General features: G+C 40.3%; 1 protein-coding gene across 7 annotated transcripts in view; it reads right to left on the reverse strand.

The window, feature by feature from the left end:
* The window catches only part of PAK2 (p21 (RAC1) activated kinase 2), an 86,028-nt gene extending 64,174 nt beyond the window's left edge, over positions 1-21,854 (reverse strand). Inside the window, exons 1-3 of one of the 7 annotated variants that reach the window (XM_070243516.1) lie at positions 20,828-21,443; positions 20,640-20,736; positions 18,815-18,980 (exon numbers count right to left, since the gene is read on the reverse strand). The gene's annotated coding sequence lies outside the window, so the exon portion shown is untranslated. Of the gene's footprint in view, positions 1-18,814; positions 18,981-20,639 lie in introns of all 7 variants that reach the window. The other 6 variants (XM_070243514.1, XM_070243515.1, XM_070243518.1 and 3 more) reach the window with 6 other exon arrangements.
* Between the last annotated feature and the right edge of the window lie 209 nt (positions 21,855-22,063).

The following is a 22,063-nucleotide window of genomic DNA, read 5'->3' on the forward strand; positions in this document are numbered from 1 at the left end:
ATTCCACTCCATTCCATACAATGGAATATTATTCAGCCATAAAAAGGATGAAGTACTCATACATGCTACATATGGATCCACTTTGAAAACACTGTGCTAAATGAAAGAAACCAGTCACAAAAGACCACATATTATATGAATCTGCCTACATGTCCAGAATAGACAAATACAGAGAGAGAGAAAATAGATCAGTGGTTGCCTAGGGTGAGAGGGCACAGTTTGGGATAAAATGAGTGCTACTGAGTGCAAGATTTTTCTTTGTAGTAATGCAAATATTCTGGAATTGAATAGTGGTGACGGTTGCACAATCTTGTGAATAGAGTAAAGAAAACATTTAATTGTACACCTTTTAAAGTGTGGATTTTATCATATATGAATTATATCTGATTTTTAAAAATTTAAGAAAAGAAATCACAGTGGGGCAGATGTTGATGCAGAAAGCAACAGGGACTGACACAAACAAAGGCAGAAGCAAAGACGGAGGGTTTGCCTCTGGTGAAGAAGATACTCTAAAGAACATGCCCCAGTCTCCTTGAGGGAAGTGCTCTAAAAAGTGACCTGGAGAATGGAAGCGTTACTGGAATAATGACAGCCTTTCAACGGGACCACTTTGAAGGTGACAAAACCATTCAAAGTTACACTTTTTGCCATGTTCAGGAAAAGAATCACTTCCATGACTTCAAAGACATGCCTCCTACATTCTATGCTCCTGTTCTTCATATCTGAAAAAAGGCTGACAGTCATCCCTGAAAAAAAAAAACCTGCCATCTGGATTATTTATTCTGCCAGTAAAATTTCTATGCAGTGACAGAAAAATGTGAGAGTAAAAAATAGTTATTTTCTGTCTTTAAGAAATTAACCTTCTCGGAGGAAAACAATTTTTGAAAATCATTTGTTTCAGTTTTTCACACCTCTATAATAACACCCCAATTCTCCTAACTATCCATGCCTCTCAGAACAGCTTCCTCAGAACTTTTAAGTCAGTGCAGCCTATGACTTAATCATTGTTATTATCCTCAAATCCACTCTCGGTCCCTCCCAGCCTATTTTTCACATGGCAGGCAGCAACCTTACAATATATTAAATTTCATCACTTCAGTCTCCTACTTAAAGCTTTTAAGCAAGATACTTAAGATAAAACCCAATACAGTAGGTCCCCCTTATCCAGCAGGGATACGTTCCAAGACCCCCAGTGGATGCCTGAAACCATGGTACCATAGTACCAAACCCTATATATACGACGTTTTGTCTTATACACATATACCTATGGTAAAGTTTAATTTATAAATTAGGCACAGTAAGAGATTAACAAGAATAACTAATAACAAAATAGAATAACAACAATATACCGTAATTAAAATTACTGTAGATCTCAGAACCTCAGCGTATGATTTTCTTTCTTTTCCTCATTAACTTAAGAACTTTCATCTTTTCACTCAAAGGAAGCACTTTTACAGCTTCTCTTTGGCATATGTGAGTTGCTAGCATAACTACTTGTGCACTTTGAGGCCATTATTAAGTAAAATAAGACTTTTAAAATTTATTTATTATTTTTTCCTTTTTCGCCCCAAAGCCCCCCGGTACATAGTTGTATATTCTTCGTTGTGGGTCCTTCTAGTTATGGCATGTGGGACGCTGCCTCAGCGTGGTCTGATGAGCAGTGTCATGTCCGCGCCCAGAATTCGAACCAACGAAACACTGGGCCACCTGCAGCGGAGCGCACAAACTTAACCACTCGGCCACGGGGCCAGCCCCAGTAAAATAAGACTTTGAACACAAGCACTATGATACCATGACAGTCGCTCTGATACCCGAGACAGCCACCAAGTGACTAACGGACAGGTAGCAGGTAGCATATGCAGTGTGGATACGCTGGACAAAGGGATGATTGACGACTTGGGCAGGATGGAGAGGGATGGTGCGAGACTTCATCATGCTACTCAGAATGGCGTGCAATTTAAAACTTATGAATTATTTCTGGAATTTCCCATTAAATATTTTCAGACTGAGGTTGACTGCAGGTCTCTGAAACCACGGGTAAGGGGAGCCTACTGTAACACATGATCAGGCCCCTAACTTTTCAGACTCCCCTTTGTAGTCTTTTCCTCTACAGGCTTTAAGTTTTATCAGTCATTTCAGCTCCTCTAATAGCCATCTCAAGCCCTCACACATGACCTTCCTGCAAGGTTTTCTGATCAGTGACCAAGCATCCCATTTCCCTGGGACACAGGGCTTTCAGTGCTAAACCCAGGAGAGCGCTAGGCAAAGTGGGATTGAGTCGGTCACTCTACTTTCTATCTACCACTTCTGTTTGACACCTACTTCAAGTATTGGCCTTAAAGTCACTTTTTAAGGAAACCACCTCTGACACCTCCTTACTCCCGTCCCATGCACATTACTTTATTTCCTTTGTCTTAACATTCATCACACCGGATTTACTTTTTTTTTTTTTTTTTTTTTTTTTTTTTTTTTTTTTTTTATTAATGTTATGATAGATTACAACCTTGTGAGATTTCAGTTGTACATTTTTGTTAGTCATGTTGTGGGTACACCACTACCCCCTCCGTACCCTCCCCCCACCCCCCCTTTTCCCTGGTAACCACCAATCAGATCTCCTTCTCAATATACTAATTTCCACCTATGAGTGGAGTCATATAGAGTTCGTCTTTCTCTGACTGACTTATTTCGCTTAACATAATACCCTCGAGGTCCATCCACATTGTTGTGAATGGGCCAATTTCGTCTTTTTTTATGGCTGAGTAGTATTCCATTGTGTATATATACCACATCTTCTTTATCCAATCATTAGTTTCTGGGCATGTAGGCTGGTTCCACGTCTTGGCTATTGTAAATAATGCTGCAATGAACATAGGGGTGCAACGGACTCTTGAGATATCTGATATCAGGTTCTTAGGATAGATACCCAGTAATGGGATGGCTGGGTCATGGGGTATTTCTATTTTTAACTTTTTGAGAAATCTCCATACTGTTTTCCATAGTGGCTGTACCAGTTTGCATTCCCACCAACAGTGTATGAGGGTTCCTCTTTCTCCACAACCCCTCCAACATTTGTCGTTCTTGGTTTTGGATGTTTTTGCCAATCTAACGGGGGTAAGGTGATATCTTAGTGTAGTTTTGATTTGCATTTCCCTGATGATTAGCGATGATGAACATCTTTTCATGTGTCTATTGGCCATATTCATATCTTCTTTTGAGAAATGTCTGTTCATGTCCTCTGCCCATTTTTTGATCGGGTTGTTTGTTTTTTTGTTGTTAAGCAGTGTGAGTTCTTTGTATATTATGGAGATTAACCCTTTGTCGGATAAGTGGCTTGTAAATATTTTTTCCCAATTAGTGAGCTGTTTTTTTGTTTCAATCCTGTTTTCCCTTGCCTTGAAGAAGCTCTTTAGTCTGATGAAGTCCCATTTGTTTATTCTTTCTATTGTTTCCCTCAACTGAGGAGTTACAGTGTCCGAAAAGATTCTTTTGAAACTGATGTCAAAGAGTGTACTGCCTATATTCTCTTCCAAAAGACTTATTGTCTCAGGCCTAATCTTTAGGTCTTTGATCCATTTTGAGTTTATTTTGGTGTGTGGAGAAAAAGAATGGTCAATTTTCAATCTTTTGCATGTGGCTGTCCAGTTTTCCCAGCACCATTTGTTGAAGAGACTTTCTTTTCTCCATTGTAGGCCCTCTGCTCCTTTGTCGAAGATTAGCTGTCCATAGATGTGTGGTTTTATCTCTGGGCTTTCAATTCTGTTCCATTGATCTGTGGACCTGTTTTTGTACCAGTACCATGCTGTTTTGATCACTGTAGCTTTGTAGTATGTTTTGAAATCGGGGATTGTGATTCCGCCGGCTTTGTTTTTCTTGCTCAGGATTGCTTTAGCAATTCGCGGTCTTTTGTTGCCCCATATGAATTTTAGGATTGTTTGTTCAATTTCTGTGAAGAATGTTCTTGGGATTCTGATTGGGATAGCATTGAATCTGTATATTGCTTTAGGTAGTATGGACATTTTAACTATGTTTATTCTTCCGATCCATGTGCAAGGGATGTCTTTCCATCTCTTTATGTCATCGCCTATTTCTTTCAAGAGAGTCTTGTAGTTTTCATTGTATAGATCCTTCACTTCCTTGGTTAAGTTTATCCCAAGGTATTTTATTCTTTTCGTTGCTATTGTGAATGGGATAGAGTTCTTGAGTTCTTTTTCTGTTAGTTTATTGTTAGTGTATAGAAATGCTACTGATTTATGCACGTTAATTTTATACCCTGCTACTTTGCTGTAGTTGTTGATTATTTCTAATAGTTTTTCTGTGGATTCTTTGGGGTTTTCTATGTATAAGATCATGTCGTCTGCAAACAACGAGAGTTTTACTTCTTCGTTACCTATTTGGATTCCTTTTATTTCTTTTTCCTGCCGAATTGCTCTGGCCAGCACCTCCAGAACTATGTTGAATAGGAGTGGTGAAAGTGGGCACCCTTGTCTTGTTCCTGTCCTCAGAGGGATGGCTTTCAGCTTTTGTCCATTGAGTATGATGTTGGCTGTGGGTCTATCATATATGGCCTTTATTATGTTGAGGTACTTTCCTTCTATACCCATTTTACTGAGGGTTTTTATCATAAATGGGTGTTGGATCTTGTCGAATGCTTTCTCTGCATCTATTGAGATGATCATGTGGTTTTTGGTTTTCATTTTGTTAATGTAGTGTATCACGTTGATTGACTTGCGGATGTTGAACCATCCCTGTGTCCCTGGTATAAATCCCACTTGATCATGGTGTATAATCTTTTTGATGTATTGCTGTAATCGGTTTGCCAAAATTTTGTTGAGGATTTTTGCATCTATGTTCATCAGTGATATCGGCCTGTAGTTCTCCTTCTTTGTGTTGTCCTTGTCAGGTTTGGGGATCAGAGTGATGTTGGCTTCATAGAATGTGTTAGGGAGTTCTCCATCTTTCTCAATTTTCTGGAACAGTTTGAGGAGAATAGGTATTAAGTCTTCTTTGAATGTTTGGTAGAATTCTCCAGAGAAGCCGTCTGGTCCTGGAGTCTTGTTTTTGGGGAGGTTTTTGATTACCGTTTCTATTTCCTTACTTGTGATTGGTCTATTCAGATTCTCCATTTCTTCCTGATTCAGTTTGGGGAGATTGTAGGAGTCTAGGAATTTGTCCATTTCTTCCAGGTTGTTCAATTTGTTGGCATATAGTTTTTCATAGTATTCTCTTATGATCTCTTGTATTTCATTGGTATCTGTTGTGATTTCTCCTCTGTCATTCCTGATTTTATTAATTTGCGATTTCTCTCTTCTTTTCTTGGTGAGTCTGGCTAGGGGTTTGTCAATTTTGTTAATTCTTTCGAAGAACCAACTCTTTGTTTCATTGATCCTTTCTATTGTCTTTTTTGTTTCAATATCGTTTATTTCTGCTCTTATTTTTATTATTTCCCTCCTTCTACTGACTCTGGGCCTTGTTTGTTCTTCTTTTTCTAGTTCTGTTAGGTGTCGTTTGAGGTTGCTTACGTGAGCTTTTTCTTGTTTAGTGAGGTGAGCCTGTATTGCGATGAATTTCCCTCTTAGGACTGCTTTTGCTGCATCCCAAATGATTTGGTATGTCGTGTTCTCATTTTCATTTGTCTCCAGATAATATTTGATTTCTTCTTTAATTTCTTCAATGATCCATTGTTTGTTGAGAAGCGTGTTGTTTAGTCTCCACATTTTTGCACCTTTCTCTGCTTTTTTCTTGTAGTTGATTTCTAGTTTAATAGCGTTATGATCAGAAAAGATGCTTGATATTATTTCAACTCTCTTGTATTTATTGATGTTTGCTTTGGTTCCCAAAATATGGTCAATCCTTGAGAATGTTCCATGTGCACTTGAGAAGAATGTGTAACCTGCTGTTTTTGGATGAAGTGTTCTATATATATCTATTAAATCCATCTGGTCTAATTTTTCATTTAATTCTATTATTTCCTTGTTGATTTTCTGTCTGGATGTTCTGTCCATTGGTGTTAATGGTGTGTTGAGGTCCCCTACTATTATTGTATTGTTGTTGATGTCTTCTTTTAGATCTATTAAGAGTTGCTTTACAAATTTTGGTGCTCCTGTGTTGGGTGCGTATATATTTATAAGTGTTATGTCTTCTTGGTGGAGAGTCCCTTTTATCATTATATACTGTCCCTCTTTGTCTTTCTTTATCTGTTTTGCTTTGAAATCTACCTTGTCTGATATTAGTATAGCGACACCTGCTTTCTTTTGTTCATTATTAGCTTGGAGTATTGTTCTCCATCCCTTCACTCTGAGTCTGTGTTTGTCTTTGGGGCTGAGGTGTGTTTCCTGGAGGCAGCATATTGTTGGATCTTGTTCTTTGATCCATCCTGCCACTCTGTGTCTTTTGATTGGGGAGTTCAATCCGTTTACATTTAGAGTGATTATTGAGACGTGGTGGCCTACCACTACCATTTTGTGTCTTGTTTTCCGGTTTTCTTCAGTTTCCTTTGTTTCTCGTCCCATGGTTTAATCTGTTCTGATGTAGAGCTGCTACTCTCTGTTGTTGTCCTTCTACTTATCTCCTCTGCTCTTGGTTTTGTAGTCCCTTTCCTTTTTTGGATTTTTCAGGAATGAGGGTTTTCCTGAGGATTTCCTGAAGAGGAGGTTTTGTGGCAATGAACTCCCTTAATTTTTGTTTATCTGGGAAAGTTTTTATTTCTCCATCGTATTTGAAGGATATTTTCGCTGGGTAGAGAATTCTCGGCTGTAGGTTTTTGTCCTTCAGATTTTTGAATATATCATTCCACTCTCTTCTAGCCTGTAAAGTTTCTGCTGAGAAATCTGCTGATAGCCTGATGGGGGTTCCTGTGTAGGTTAGTTTCTTTTGCCTGGCTGTCCTTAATATTTTCTCCTTGTCGTTGACTTTTGCTAGCTTCACTACTATATGGCGTGGAGTTGGTCTTCTTGCATTGATAAAGTTTGGAGATCTATTGGCTTCTGTCACCTGAAGATCCATCTCCCTCACCAGATTTGGGAAGTTCTCAGCCATTATTTCTTTGAATAGGTTTTCTGCCCCTTTCTCCTTCTCTTCTCCCTCTGGTATACCTATAATCCTTACGTTGCATCTCCTAATTGTGTCTGATAATTCTCGGAGAGTTTCTTCATTTCTTTTAAGTCTTGCTTCTCTCTCCTCCTCTGCCTGCAACAATTCTATATTGCCATCTTCCAAATTGCTAATTCTTTCCTCCATATTATCGGCCCTACTGTTCAGAGCATCTAGATTTTTCTTAATCTCCTCTATTGTGTTCTTCATTTCCAGTATTTCTGTTTGGTTCTTCTTTATCGTATCAAACTCTTTTGTGACATAGCTCCTGAACTCGTTGAGTTGTCGGTCAGAATTCTCTCTTAACTCAGTGAGTATTTTAATGATGGCTGTTTTGAAGTCATCATCATTTAGGTTATATATCTCATTTTCTTTGGGATTGTTTTCTGTGTATTTGTTACTTTCTTTCTGTTCTGGAGATTTGATGTATTTTTTCATATTGCTTGATGATGTTGATTTGTGCCTCCGCATGGAGATAGAGTTTAGTTGCTCCTTTCACTTGTTTCAGCTGCTGCGGTGGGGGGAGCAGCTGTTTATACTTCACCAACCAGGAACCCTGTCCGTAGTTGCTAACTGGGCCTGGGCCGCTCTTCGTAGCCACAGTGGCCCTTTGGATTCCCTCCTCTGCCGTGGGGGCCGTCACGGGGGGCTTCAGACTGCAGGTGCCTACTGTTGTTGCCCACCTAGATGCGCTCTCTCCTTGGGGTCTGCAACGGTGTTATGGGCTTTTCCAGCGGCCAGGGGTGGGATCACTTTTATTTGTCGCTCGGTTGCTGTCGGCACCCACCAAATCTCACTTGTCCTCTATGGGTCGCAGGAGAGCTATTGGCATCTTCTACAGTCTGTGGTTAGTACACCTAGCTATGCTGCTTTTGCCCTGGGGTCTTCCAGCCTTGTGGCTGGCGGCTGGGTGCCTTCTACTGGTGCTGTGCCGAGGCTTTCCCTAAGGCTTCTGTGAGCCTGTAGAGTTTCCCCCTAGGCTACTAAGCTGGGTCTCTGGAACTCTCTCCAGCCCCAGTCCTCTCCGAGATCTCCGGCAATCCCTAGCCTCACCTGGTGGGCAACGGCAGCTGGGGGTCGCCCCGCCCTCTGGGCTTCTCTCCGGGCCTCTGCCGGGAGCTCTGAATGCTCAGCGTGGCCCCTCTGCTACCGGCAGACAGAGAGTTTTGTCTGCTGCCCGGGCGGAGCTCCGGCGCTTCTCCACCGGATCGCCGGACCCGCCTTTGAAAGTTCCCCCGCCCCGGTCCTCTCCGAGATCTCCGGCAATCCCTAGTCCCACGGGGCGGGCAACGGCAGCTGGGGGTCGCCCCGCCCTCTGGGCTTCTGTCCGGGCCTCTGCCGGGAGCTCTGAATGCTCAGCGTGGCCCCTCTGCTACCGGCAGACAGAGAGTTTTGTCTGCTGCCCGGGCGGAGCTCCGGCGCTTCTCCACCGGATCGCCGGACCCGCCTTTGAAAGTTCCCCCGCCCCGGTCCTCTCCGAGATCTCCGGCAATCCCTAGTCCCACGGGGCGGGCAACGGCAGCTGGGGGTCGCCCCGCCCTCTGGGCTTCTGTCCGGGCTTGTGCCGGGAGCCCTGAGTGCTCAGCGTGGCCCCTCTGCTACCGGCAGACAGAGAGTTTTGTCTGCTGCCTGGGGGAGCTCCGGCACTTCCCCTCCGGGTCGCCGATCCGGCCTTTGAAAATTCCCCCGCCCCGGTCCTCTCCGAGATCTCCGGCAATCCCTAGTCCCACGGGGCGGGCAACGGCAGCTGGGGGTCGCCCCGCCCTCTGGGCTTCTGTCCGGGCCTCTGCCGGGAGCTCTGAATGCTCAGCGTGGCCCCTCTGCTACCGGCAGACAGAGAGTTTTGTCTGCTGCCTGGCGGAGCTCTGGCGCTTCCCCACCGGGTCGCCGGACCCGCCTTTGAAAGATCCCCCGCCCCGGTCCTCTCCGAGATCTCCGGCAATCCCTAGTCCCACGGGGCGGGCAACGGCAGCTGGGAGACCTCCGTGCCCACCGTGTCTCTCTCTGGGACCCTCCGGGCGCCCCGAGCACCAGGCCGGGTCTCCCCGCCAATGGCGGGGAGAGACTCTCCCCGCGGGCTCAGGTGTGCAACTCCAAAGTTTCCCTCTGCGTTTAGGAGTAATTGCGGGGGGTTTAAGTAGGGTTCTGGTCACCTGTTTCCACCGTCGCTCCTCTGTTGTGTTCTCGCTCCTGCCCTAGATGTGTGTGGATCCTCTGGGGGCGTCCGTTGGAAGAAAGCCGCTTGCGGGTACTAGGCTGCCCGTCGGGGTCGGAGAGTTTTCACCTATTTCCACATCCTCCCGGAGGAAAGTCCGTCCACCTTCCGATGTATAGTCGCGTGGGTGTCTCAGACGTCCTGAGATGCTGTCTGGATATCCTTTGTCAAGCGATAAGTGTCCAAATAATTGTAGACTCGAAGGGCGAGAGACAAAGAGGACTACTCACGGCGCCATCTTGGAAGAATCCCGGATTTACTTTTTTAACGTCCATCTTCCGTGTGTTATAAACCCCATAAGCATGAATCCAGTGAGCATTTCGTTGACCATTATATCACTAACACCTCACACTGTGTATAGTTCATGTGTCTGTGAAATGAGTAACTGGTGAATGAATAAATCAACCAATGAAAGGTTTATCTGTGATGGCCTCCAAGTCAAGTAAGTTTTTTCTTTTTTAGGCTAGGAGAAATTTGAAGATACATGGACTATTCTATCTCCTTTGAGGTCACTATTCTAGAAAACTAAAACAATTAAATGCTCCATTTATCTTGATCCTCACAACTGAAGAACTGACCAAGAACCTCACCTTAACCACCATATAGTCAGGATAAGAGCAGCAGGACAAATGGTCTAAATTCTCACTACTCAATCCCTATTACAAGTATTCCTCAATTTACAACAGATCTTGGTCCTACCCAGAAGATGGGATTCTAAGCAACAGGAACAATAAATATGATCTAGTTCATGAGACAGCAAGGAGACAAGAGGGCATACGGTACCAAGTAGTGGGAAATAGACTGGTAAGTTCAGTGGGGCCAGAAAGTCACTGGGGCAAGAGGGAGCACCCTGAAGTTTGAGAGGTTTGGTTTGAAGTGTTTTTTATTTTAATAATAAAAGTAGTACACGATCATTACAAAAAAACTCAAACTAGAATAAAATCTAAAGAAAAAAGAATATCCAGAAAGACTTGTTTTTTATATTTTCATACTAGAAGCAGGGAAATGAAATGGTGGAAGGAAAAAAACCTCTTAGTAAGTGTCTTCTAGGTCATTCAAATATTTATTTTGTGCCTACAATGTGTCCGATGCTAGAGATCAAAGATAACTAAGATTTAGTCTCAGCTGTGAGCACATCAGTGAGAAAACAGTAACAGATGACTACTCTGCAGTGAGCTCAGAGCTGAGAGGGATGAGTGGCATACAACGGAAAAGAGGACCCAGAGCTCCTATTTATGGGAGTAATTAGGCAAATAAATCAGAACTGGCTTTTGAAGGATGAAAAGGAATTTGCCAGGCAAAGAAAGAGAGGAAGGTCTCTGTACAGAGGAAGAAGTATGTGTAAAGAAACTTCGTAATCTAAATGTGGTCTTTTTTTTTCTTTTTCCCCTTGGCCTTCACCCAATCACTATACTAAAAAAGTGAAACAATAACCAAGCATGAGAGAAGTAAAGGGGTGAGACTCAGAAAATGCTTCAAAACTGCTGATAAGGTAGGGAATGGGGAAGCAAGGGACAACAACAAAGATTACCAAAAAAAAAAAAAAACAAGTAGTAAGAAATGTGTTGAACAGTATGAAGTCTAGCTTTCCCCAAGTTTGGTCACAAACCCCAAACGGCAATTCGAAATGAAATAAGGGGAGAGGGGCAATAAAGATGAAAAGTGTTCAACCTGCTAGACATCAAGGAGATGCAAAGTGGAACAAGATACCATCTATCACTCTAAGATAAGACCTTTTACTGGAAACTGAAGGTCAACAGCAGACTGATTATTTAATTACTTATATGGTTATCTAAGTTAAACAGAAGTTGGGACCAGCTTATTCTAATAAAAAATGTCAAATCAGAAATTATCCATGTACTTTATCCCAAATTTCCATGAAGACAATTTATATCAGATCTTTGAAGGATTTTCACTAGTTATAAAGTCACTCAATCTTAACCGAGAAAAGATTCATGACCCAGCCATGCTCTGCTTCATAAAAGACAGTTCAACCATCTGCATAAAAGAAGATATGAAGAGGGGTTGGCCTGGTGGCGTACTGGTTAAGTTCACATGCTCTGCTTTGGTGGCCCGGGGTTCATGGGGTTGGATCCCCGGCGTGGACCTACACACCACTTGTCAAGCCATGCTGTGACAGCGTCTCACATACAAAATAGAGGAGGACTGGCACAGATGTTAGCTCAGGGCCAATCTTCCTCATTGGGAAAAAAAAGATAAGAAAGATATGAAGATACCTTGTCTCTCTCTGCTAACCACCCTTTTATTTAGAGACCCAAAGTCTGCCTCAAAGAAACAAATTAGTCAGTCACCCTTGCTAAGCCATTTCTTGCTATGCAGAGGCAGGTTTGGTGGCAGCCAGAGTTCCTTATCTTCTCCTCTGATCTGTCTACATACATTTAGGAGACTACCATGCAAGTTCCAGAAAACAAGCAAGGAGTGTCTATGTGCCCGCGTGTACGTGAGGTTCAGGTGGAGCTGTGTGAGGGCAGAAAAACCTGAATTGGCACACAGCTTCCTGGGAGGTGGAGTCATATGTGCAAAGTGCTGTGTTGAAGACACAAGGCTAGAATCAGGAAGAGCCCTAACAGCAGCACATGCTAGAAACCAGGGTAGGATAAGAGCCCACCATCCTAGCCTAGAACTATCATTAGATAAATGTCTATTAATCTCCAGAACTCAGGCTAGGAGCTGCATATTTATCCTTCAGCAATACACCTAACAAGAAGCTTCGACCAGAATTTCAGTCAACTGTAGAGGCAAGGACAGTCCACAAACATTTCTGACAAATGCACATCAGGCAGTAATATGTAACAGTTATCATTCAAGGATGAACAAGCAGAAAAGAAAAATCCACCACTGATCCCAACAAAAAAATAACGCAGCACAACGAAGAGGGAAAATTACCTTTCATATAGAAGCAGAGCCTGACTTAGAAGGTGAATTAAATTACTTCAGGACACAGAACTAACTTCCAAACACTGCTTGGCAACTCTATGGAACAGGCATCCATGGAGAGAACAGACCAAGACGAGAGTAATTTAGGAAGAAAGGGGAGTAGGGTAAATTTTTAAAGCATGCGCAACTAAAATTTCAACAGAAATAAGGCCTACACTGGAGGTGATAAAGGAAAATCAAATGACAAATAAGGAAAAACATTTGAGAAGCTCACACAAAGGACAGAAATGATAAGCCAACCTAATTAATACAAGTGTTTTCAAGGAAGAAAACAGAACTAAAATGAAATAACCAAAAATATCTCTGGAAATGTGAAAGAGCCAGCTATGCACACTGCAAGGAGCTAAAGTACCAGGCAACATTAATGAACACGTACAAGACACGATCTGTCAAAATATTACACCAAAAGAAAATGAAATATTCCTACCACTATCAGGCACAGGAAGCTCCAAAACAAAATGATCAATGCAAGATGACACAGAATTTCTGAGGACCTCAGTGACCTAATAATTATTAAATATGCCTTTCAGTTACTCTTACTAAAAATATTAGCTGAAATGTATGCTAGCTGACATACACGATGAATCAATTTAAATGTAAGATTGAGAAAAATGGCAATGACCACCAAATCCATGTAAATAAAGTTTAACTAATTTATGTTAACACAACATAATTACTAAGATAAAAGTAAAAAGATGAAGTTAAAAACATAAAATGCACAAAAAAATATACTAACAATATTCTAAGGCCCCAAACTCACTGTAGAAGGGAAAAGTAGATAAAGTGAGGGTAGGTTAGGAGAAAAAATTAGTCTTCAGAAATAGAAGGAATCAAAGTATAATTTTCTTTTTCAGCCTGACAAATCATAAAATTTTATTCTTTTAAATTTAGATTTACACTTTTATTCATTTAAACTATAAATTAATAGACTTTAAAAATAGGATGTATACATTCCAAATACCTGAAATAAAAGCAAACCAAATATAATTCACAAAGCAAAAAACAGAAAACATCAACAGATAACTGGATAAACAAAATGTGGTATATACATACAATGGAATATTATTTGGCCATAAAAAGGAACAAAGTACTAATATATGCTACAACATGGATGAACTTTAACAACCTTATGTTACATGAAATAAGCCAGACATAAAAAGGCAAATATGGTATGATTCCACTTATATGAATCGTCTACAATAGGCAAAATTGTTAGGAGACAGAAAGTAGATTAGAAGATTGGGGGCAGAAATACAGAAAGCACATTAGGGGTTGGGGGTGGGGAGGAATGGGGAGTTAGTGTTTAATGAGTATAGAGGTTCAACTGGGGAAGGAAGATGAAGAAGTTCTGGAGATGGACAGTGGTGATGGTTGCACAACAATGTAAATACACTTAATGCCAAAGAACTCTATACTCAGAAACAGTAAAGACAATAATTTATGTTATGTATATTTTACGACAATTAAAGTAGCAACAATGAATCATTAAAAAACAAATCATTAATTAAGATGATAGAAGAAACACTCAACAGAATTCATTATGACAACAAACATAAATGTTTTAAGCATTCATTTTGAATCAAAACAAAAATAAACTACATGTAATTTAAGAGAGACATAACTGAAACAAAATGACATGGAAAGACAAAGTTGGATAATTTATTGAACAAAAATAATACAGACAGGAATTTAAGATAAGTAAAACACAAGGACTCACAAAGATTAAATATGATAACATGTTTATTGATTAGGTGTAATCCATACTGAAGATCTTCAGCAGCATAGAACTCACACATGCATCATATAATACTGCATCAAAACACACAATAAAAATTAATAGTCAAGAGAATGAGAAGACATGCCACAGACTGGGAGAAAATATTTGGAAAAGACACATCTAGGTGTGTAGTAGGCTATACCATCCAGGTTTGTGTAAGTACACCCTGTGATGTTCACACAATGATGAAATTGCCTAATGATGCATTTCTGAGAAAGTATTCCTCTCATTAAGCAACATGTGACTACATATATACTCAACACATTTGGTTTTGAAGATATTTATACCCAAAATGTGCAGTTTAATTAACAAAATATATATATATATATATAAATCTACCCTACGGGGCCATCCCAATGGCATAGTGGTTAAGTTCGCGCACTCTGTTTCAGCAGCCTGGAGTTTGCGGGTTCGGATCCTGGGCACAGACCTACACACCACTCATCAAGCCATGCTGTGGCACCATCCCACATACAAAAAAACAGAAGAAGATTGGCACAGATGTTAGCTCAGCAATAATCTTCCTCAAGCAGAAAGAGTTAAGACTGGCAACAGATGTTAGCTCGGGGCCAATCTTCTTCCCCTCACCCCCAAAAAAACCATACTCTGCAAATAGAAAATGTTTTTTTCAAGTTTTCACATAACATTTACCAAATTGGATTATGCTTTAAGTCATAAAGAAACCCTTGATAAATTTAAAAGATATTTTAAAAGACCATAGTCACTGACAACAATGAAAGAAAAGAGTGAACAGAACTGTCCTAAATACCTCAAGTCAAAGAGAAAATCAAACTAGATCAACTATTTGAAAAGAAAAGAATATAAGAACATCATTCATGTAAATTATAGAGTGCAGCCAAAGCTGTACTCAGAGGCAAATTAAGAGCATTAAATGTTCTTGTTATTAAAAAAAAAGAATCAAAAATGTATTGCATTATAAAAAGTATAACAAAAAAAGAAAAAAAGCAAGAAGAGGAAAATAAAGAGAAAAGTTTAGAAATCAAGGAATCGCAAAGCAGAAAGCCAACAGAATAAATCTCACAGCTGGTTATTAAAAACCACTAAGTAGATAAACATTTGGCAAATCAAATCAAGAAAAATAACAAAATCACTAGCAAAAGATGGAAATGAACACCACAGACTTAATTATAAGAAAATATTACACACATCCATATAATAATAAATTTTAAAACCTTAAAAAATACAATCTTGGGAAATACAACTTATCACAATTGACTCATGAATAAGTAAGGATTCCCCAAGAGACTACAGAAGTAACTACAGAAGCTACCATATGGCCTATATACTCTTATTACACTAAATTTCTGAGAGATCCTCTTCTATCCTTCCAACAAATTCTGTACATTTGACTAACATGAGTAGGGTTTTGGTTCCTCATAATATACCCTTTAGGGTACCTTTGGTTATTAGCAAATTTATTATTATATGTTCTTATCAGATGTAGTTAAAAGAAGAAAAACTTTATCACCTAATTAAGTATTATAAAAAATCTGAAAAAATTCAGAAGCCATTCTTATTTTTTGTAAAGTAGAAACAGAATAAAACAATATATCTCTGTAAAACCAACAGCTGACATCATCCTTAACTGTAAAATTACCAGAGACATTCCAAGACAATTATTACCTCTCTTACTTAACTGTGTCTTGGAGATTCTGGTCAATGTAACAAAGACTAAAATAGAAATAAATATTGTGACTATTCAAAAGGAAGTAAAAGTTACTACCATTTTCAGATAAGACAATGAACCTGGAAAACAAAAGTAAATAAAATTTGCAGGTGGGCCTGGTGGGGCAGTGGTTAACTTCGAGTGCTTTTGCAGGTTCGGATCCCGGGTGCGGACCTATACAATGCCCTCAAGCCATGCTGTGGTGGCATCCCACATACAAAACAGAGGAAGACTGGCACAGATGTTAGCTCATGGACAATCTTCCTCACCAAAAGAAAAAAAAAAGTAACTGAAATTTTATTAAAGTCCAGAAAGATAATAAAAATAACAGTAGGCACAAAAATTTAGTTACTTCTGTGTACTTATTATAAATAATGAAAATAAATCAAATTAACAAAAACAAAGCAAGTTATAATTTAAACAAGAAATGGAAAATAAATTATATTTTTTATTTGCCTAGTAATAAGAAAATTTTATTAATTTCACTAAGAATGATGGTCATTTCAATAAAGATAGCAATAAAATGGGATTCACATTGCTAGTGACGGTACACATGAAACCTTTCTGAAGGGTATTTTAAGACTTTTAAATGCTTATACCTTTTCACTCAGTAATTCCACTTCTAGGAAAATATTCTAAAGTAATAATCAGGGATAAATAAAAAGATATTTACTATAGTATTATTTATATAAAATACTGGAAAAAGTTACACATTCAGCAATAGGAAAATAGTGAAGCTAAGGTACAACTATACAACGGAATGTTGGTAAAGATTTTTTAAAAAAAGTATTTTTAAGGAGAACAAAGGGAAACCTTCAAGGTTTAATGTTAAGTTAAAAAAATCAAGATAGCAAATTATACAGAATATGATTTCAATTTTATAAAAGTAAACTATGTCCATACATATATATAAAGAAGAAAAAGTACTGGTAGGAAACATAGCAAAATATCAACAGTAGTTATCCAAAGGTAATGAAATAAGAAGCAAGTTTTTTAAACTTTATGTTTTCAAATATTTACTCAGGAAGATGAAAAAAGTTCAGGAAGAATTTACAACAGAGATAGGTTATCAAACATCTGGCTATATTTCCACTATTACAGCTGCCAATGTACCTCCTTATTCTTTAATAATTTGCTTTTTATAGCATTTGAAATTTTGTATAACTACTTTCCCCATCTCTTGTTCTTCATGTTTATTATATAATAATTTTGCTTCATTCATAAGTCTATAAGTTACTAAAAAAATCTCAAAATTAAAAGGAATAGCAATTTTTTTCAAAGCTGAGATTATACCTTAAAATACACCTTGTTCTTATTAAATAAATGCAAGACCAAAATAAAACCTTCTATCTTTCCAGAAGCTATTAAACATTTACATGAAAAAAATATTACCAGTATAATACCTTGATCAGAAAGATGTAAGGAAGAACTCAGTAATGTGGGTTAAAAGTGCCCTGGACTCATGTGTATCTATGTGCATCACTTAACCAACACTACTGAGATCTTCCTTGCACTCCCCTCTTTGATGAGTTTCCACCGACAAAGATTGAGAAATAACTCTCATTTCCAGATGAATAATTTATGCATTTAGTATACTGCAAATAAAAATTATGGACTAACATGTTAAGAAAATATATAATAAGAAGAATATCGAAATTATAGTGGAAATCAGGATAGACTCCCAAAGAAAGCTACACTGAGAAGCTGAAATTTGAAGGACGAGGATGAAGTAGGTGGATGACATGAGATAGCAGTCAAAGATGGGCGTTTTTTTCCTTTTCAGATGTGATGCTTACAACAACATCACTACAGTACTTCTCTCTGCATCTCCACAATGTGACTTATCTTCACATCAACCTCAAGCTTCTAAAATACTTTTATACCTGTATTTTATTTCAGTAGCCAAACTATTCAATATTTTTAAAACTCTTACCTGAACCATGCACACACACAAAAAAACCCCACAAGAATTTAGATTAAATTACAAGAATTATTAAAGTACCAGAAGAAAATATAGAAGAACGCTTTCTGATGAAGGTGAAATGGCGAAGACCTTAAACAGAAGGCAAAGGATTAATATCTATTATGTATGAAGAGTTTCTATAACTCAATAAGGAAGTATAGATTGGTGTAGCCTTTTAGGAAGGCACTTTGGCATCTACTGAAACTTAAAATACACACTTAAGAATCCTTTTAATGGAGATACTTGTACACATACGCATGTACACAAAGACAGAAGGAAGCTCATTAAGGCTCTGGTTTTAGTTGCTCAAAATTGGATACAACATAAATGACCATGAATAATTAAAGTACAACCGTTTAATGCAACATCTCACGACTGTTAAAAAGATGAGGTACAACTATATGTATTGAGATGGAAAATATATAACAATCAGACTTTTTATTTTAAAAAACAAAGGTAAAAACTACACATACAGTGTTTATTTCTAATTGCATAAAGACAACAAAACTGTCTAAGGAATGGGACTAGAAAGTGAGGAAAGAGTAATTTTCACTTTTACTCTCAATAATTTACTTGCTTGAACCTTTTATGATAAGCAGGTACTCCCTTTGTAATTTTAAAATTAGGAAAAAACACTATTCCAGTCTGTTATGATGATTATCTCTGAGAGCTGAGACTAAAGCGATTTTTATCCTGTTTCTTAATAATTTTCACTACTTTCCAAATTTTCTTTAATATGCATACATTTTAAATCTGACAAATTTGCATTCACAAAACCTGTATTTTATTTCAGTGGTGAAATTGGTTTTTTCCATGAAAAATAATTTTTAATTTAACAGTTATGGTCTCAGAAACTTGGCTGAGATTCCAACCTCTTTGAGAAAGCAGTCTTAAATCTAAGTTTAGGAGTATAACATTTACTGTAGAAGTAATTAAATGTAAAACTTATTTTAGAATGGAATATTAACTAATGTTTATTAAGTACTTCCTTACCGCGTTTGCTAAGTACTTTACCTGCATTATCTCATTGGCTCTAGATAGCCCTATGAAATTCGCATTATACTGTTGTTATTATTAACCCCCATTTTACAGAAGAAAAAAACAAGTTTTGAAAAGAATGCGTACCTTGCCTGCGGTCAAGCAGAAGAGCCAGGATTCAGTTCAGGTCTCCAGCTCCTCACCACTAGCGATTCATGGAATGATAAGCACTAATGCACCACAGAGATAACAGGCTAGACTCTGAAATCCTGCATGATGTTCAGGTGGACTACTCTTAATCAGGTTAGTGAGCCTAAAATGAAGAATTCATTCTGATCACAGAAGAAAACAATCAGTATTTCTTCAGGGCAATGGGGGCTGTTTTTTCCTTCTCTTTCTCCTTCTACCAAGGTACAAGAAGGATCCAGTGGACAGCCCAGATTTGTAAGTAACTTAACACCCTCCCTCTGATTAGTCTGGAATTAGCCCTCTAACTGCAAGGGCTTTTGAAAACATAGTGATCAGAACCCCAAAGCCTTACTGTCTTGAACAAGGCCAGTTTCTTTTTTTTTTTTTTTTAAAGATTGGCACCTGGGCTAACAACTGTTGCCAATCTTTTTTTTTTTTCCTGCTTTATCTCCCCAAACCCCCCCCTGTATACAGCTGTATATCCTAGTTGCAGGTCCTCCTAGGTGTGGGATGTGGGACGCCTCCTCAACGTGGCCTGACTAGCGGTGCCATGTCCACGCCCAGGATCCAAACCCAACCACTCAGCCACGGAGCCGGCCCCAGGCCCAGTTTCTAGTTTTAACCAAAAGTACAAAATTGAGAAAGGCAAAAGAAATGTTATACTCAATATTAGAATGATCAGTATTGACAGATGAAACATATGAAGGATTTAACAGCAGTGACTTATTTTATCCTTAGCTACCTGAACAAGTTCTAAATTTTCTCTTTAAAAAAGTATAATTGAAAAGAAATACACACCGCTGTTAACCAGGTCTACTTGGAAACCTGCCTATCACGAAGATCAGAGAACCAGAGGTGCCCGTATTTATATACTTAGTAGATATCGCCAACTACAAACTTACTGTCACTTTATGAATCTGAGTTTGCAAGGTGAGTATTAAATGTCACAAAGTCCAGAAGAATAACCCTCTTTGGATAATGGTAAAGCAGGAATCAAGGTGCTAAGGCAAGTAGAATACCCAGGAACTCTCCCTTAGTACAAGTATCTGCTTACAGAAAGAAGTGGCAGAGAAGCTGACATCAACAGACCCAACATTTCTATACCTTAACCCCTTAAACCTACACAGATTACAGATCGAAAACCTCTTAAGGTTCATTTTTCATAATGCAAATCAGTTCGTGGCTGCTACAAGGATTTAAAAAGCAAAGATAAAAGAATTGCCTTAAATCAATACCCTTAATAGAACATAAAGTCTTTCATTTTTATATATATATGTAACAAGTATACAGAAGTTGGTATGAGTGTGTTTCACAAATACCACAGAGCTTCTGGCAAAGTAGACAAGTTCCAACATGCTTTAAAAATTACTGTTCACTGCCTTCATCCCAGTCTAACTTCGATGTTATTCATGTGGATAACCCTGCAAAAACAAAACCCCCAGAGCAAATTCTTGTACGTTTCAATATCCTGCCTACTTATAAGAGCGGAAGAGTCAAACAGAGCAGGGGAAAAAACGCGACGTGCACAACCTTGATCCAAAACACAGCTCGTCCTAGTCTAAGTTTAGGCCTAACCATTTTGATTGTCTTTTTACACAGGTTAAAGAAGAAAACAAAAAAACTACAGATCTAACTACAGATCAAAACTACAGATCACTTGTAAAGTAGAGCTGAGATGATTATATCAATGGGGGTTCGCATTATTTATCAAGGAGGAAACAAATCATGCTCACAAGGCCCAGAGTATTCCCATCAAAATTAAGATACAAGGATGGGTACCGACCTCCCAACAACTGACCATGGCAATCACTTTCACACTTCAGTTCTTGGATAACTTCACCTTTAAAGAATCAGTCAAAAGGTGGAGTCCACCGAGGAATCTGTGACAACGTTTTGCGAGTGTTTAAAAAAAAGCCAAACATGGTGAAAAGCCAACCTTCACCTAAGTTACCTAAAGAAGAAAATATTCACCTCCTGGCTGAAGATCAAACGAAAATCACGAGAAGATCTGAAAGTTCTGTTTTTAAGCGGAGGCCCTGAAACCCTCAGAAAACTATACTTTTCCACTAGTGCGGAATATGGAAGAGATTACAGATTGTAGTTTAGAAAAAAGTAAAGGGACGCGAGACAATATTCCCGAGCAATGAAACTGGGATGAACTGAGGGGTAGCAAAGAGGGGCCGGGATGCAGAAAGAGAGGAAAAATCGAGGAAGAAACCCCGAGACGTTTGGTCGAACGCTAAAGTAAGCGGAGGAGAGGAGGAGGTTGAAACGCGAGGGAGACCGAGAGAGGCAGAGCCTGTGGCGCGACACGGTTCAGGCAGGGCTGAGTTCAGGAAGAGTCAGAGCTCAGCAGCCCAGCAAGCTCCCCGTGTCGGGCTCCAGCGGGAGAAGAAAACAGCCCTAGGGAGCAGACAATGAGCCACCGCCCCAGGAGCGCGGCTCCAGGCACGCAGGTGGCCGCTTCCCCGGCCCTGCGCGGGGCGCTCGGCTGCCCGGGCCGCGCGCGCCGGCCAGGCCGCGGAGAAGGAAGGAGGAAGGGAGAGCGACGGCCGCGTCCCGGCCCGTCTGCACACTTACCCCAGGCGAGGGAAGGTCCCCGCCCCAGCGAGGCGCCTCCGTCCGAGCTCCCGGCGGGCTCTGGAGCCGCCCCGGGCAAGCGCGCGGCGCGGGGCGGGGACGGGAGGGAAGGGGAAGCGGGGCGGGAAGAGGAGCGGCGCTGGAGCGCAGCCGCTGCAACCGCTAGGCCGAGAGGCAGCAGAGCCCGCGGGCGCCGGGAGGGGAGGGCAGGGAGCCTTCGGCAATGGCGACGGCCCGGGCTGGAGGGGAAGCGGAACCTCCACCGCCGCCGCGCGTGGCCACAACCCTGGGGGAGGGCGACGGCGGGGAGCGGGGAGGGGCGGGGCGGGGCGGGGCCAGGACCCCGCCCTCCCGGCCCGAAGCCCGGAGCTGCGCCGGGCGGAGACCGGCACCGCCTCCCAGGGGGCGGGCTCGCGCGGGGGCTGCTGAGAGTTGTAGTTTGAAGACGTGCGGGGCCTGTCCTGTTTTGTGTAGGGTTCTTTTTTTTGTCTTTATATTGAGAGAGACAGCCAGTTCCTCATTTAATTCGGCATTGTCTCCAGTCAGGTCTGTGCCAACCAAAGATGCTGGTAGACGACTGCGGCTATATGAATCTGCGCCAGGACATTTGTTTCTAGGAATTCATAC

Source organism: Equus caballus, chromosome 19 (genome assembly GCF_041296265.1).
Source record: "Equus caballus isolate H_3958 breed thoroughbred chromosome 19, TB-T2T, whole genome shotgun sequence".
Taxonomy (NCBI): Eukaryota; Metazoa; Chordata; class Mammalia; order Perissodactyla; family Equidae; genus Equus; species Equus caballus.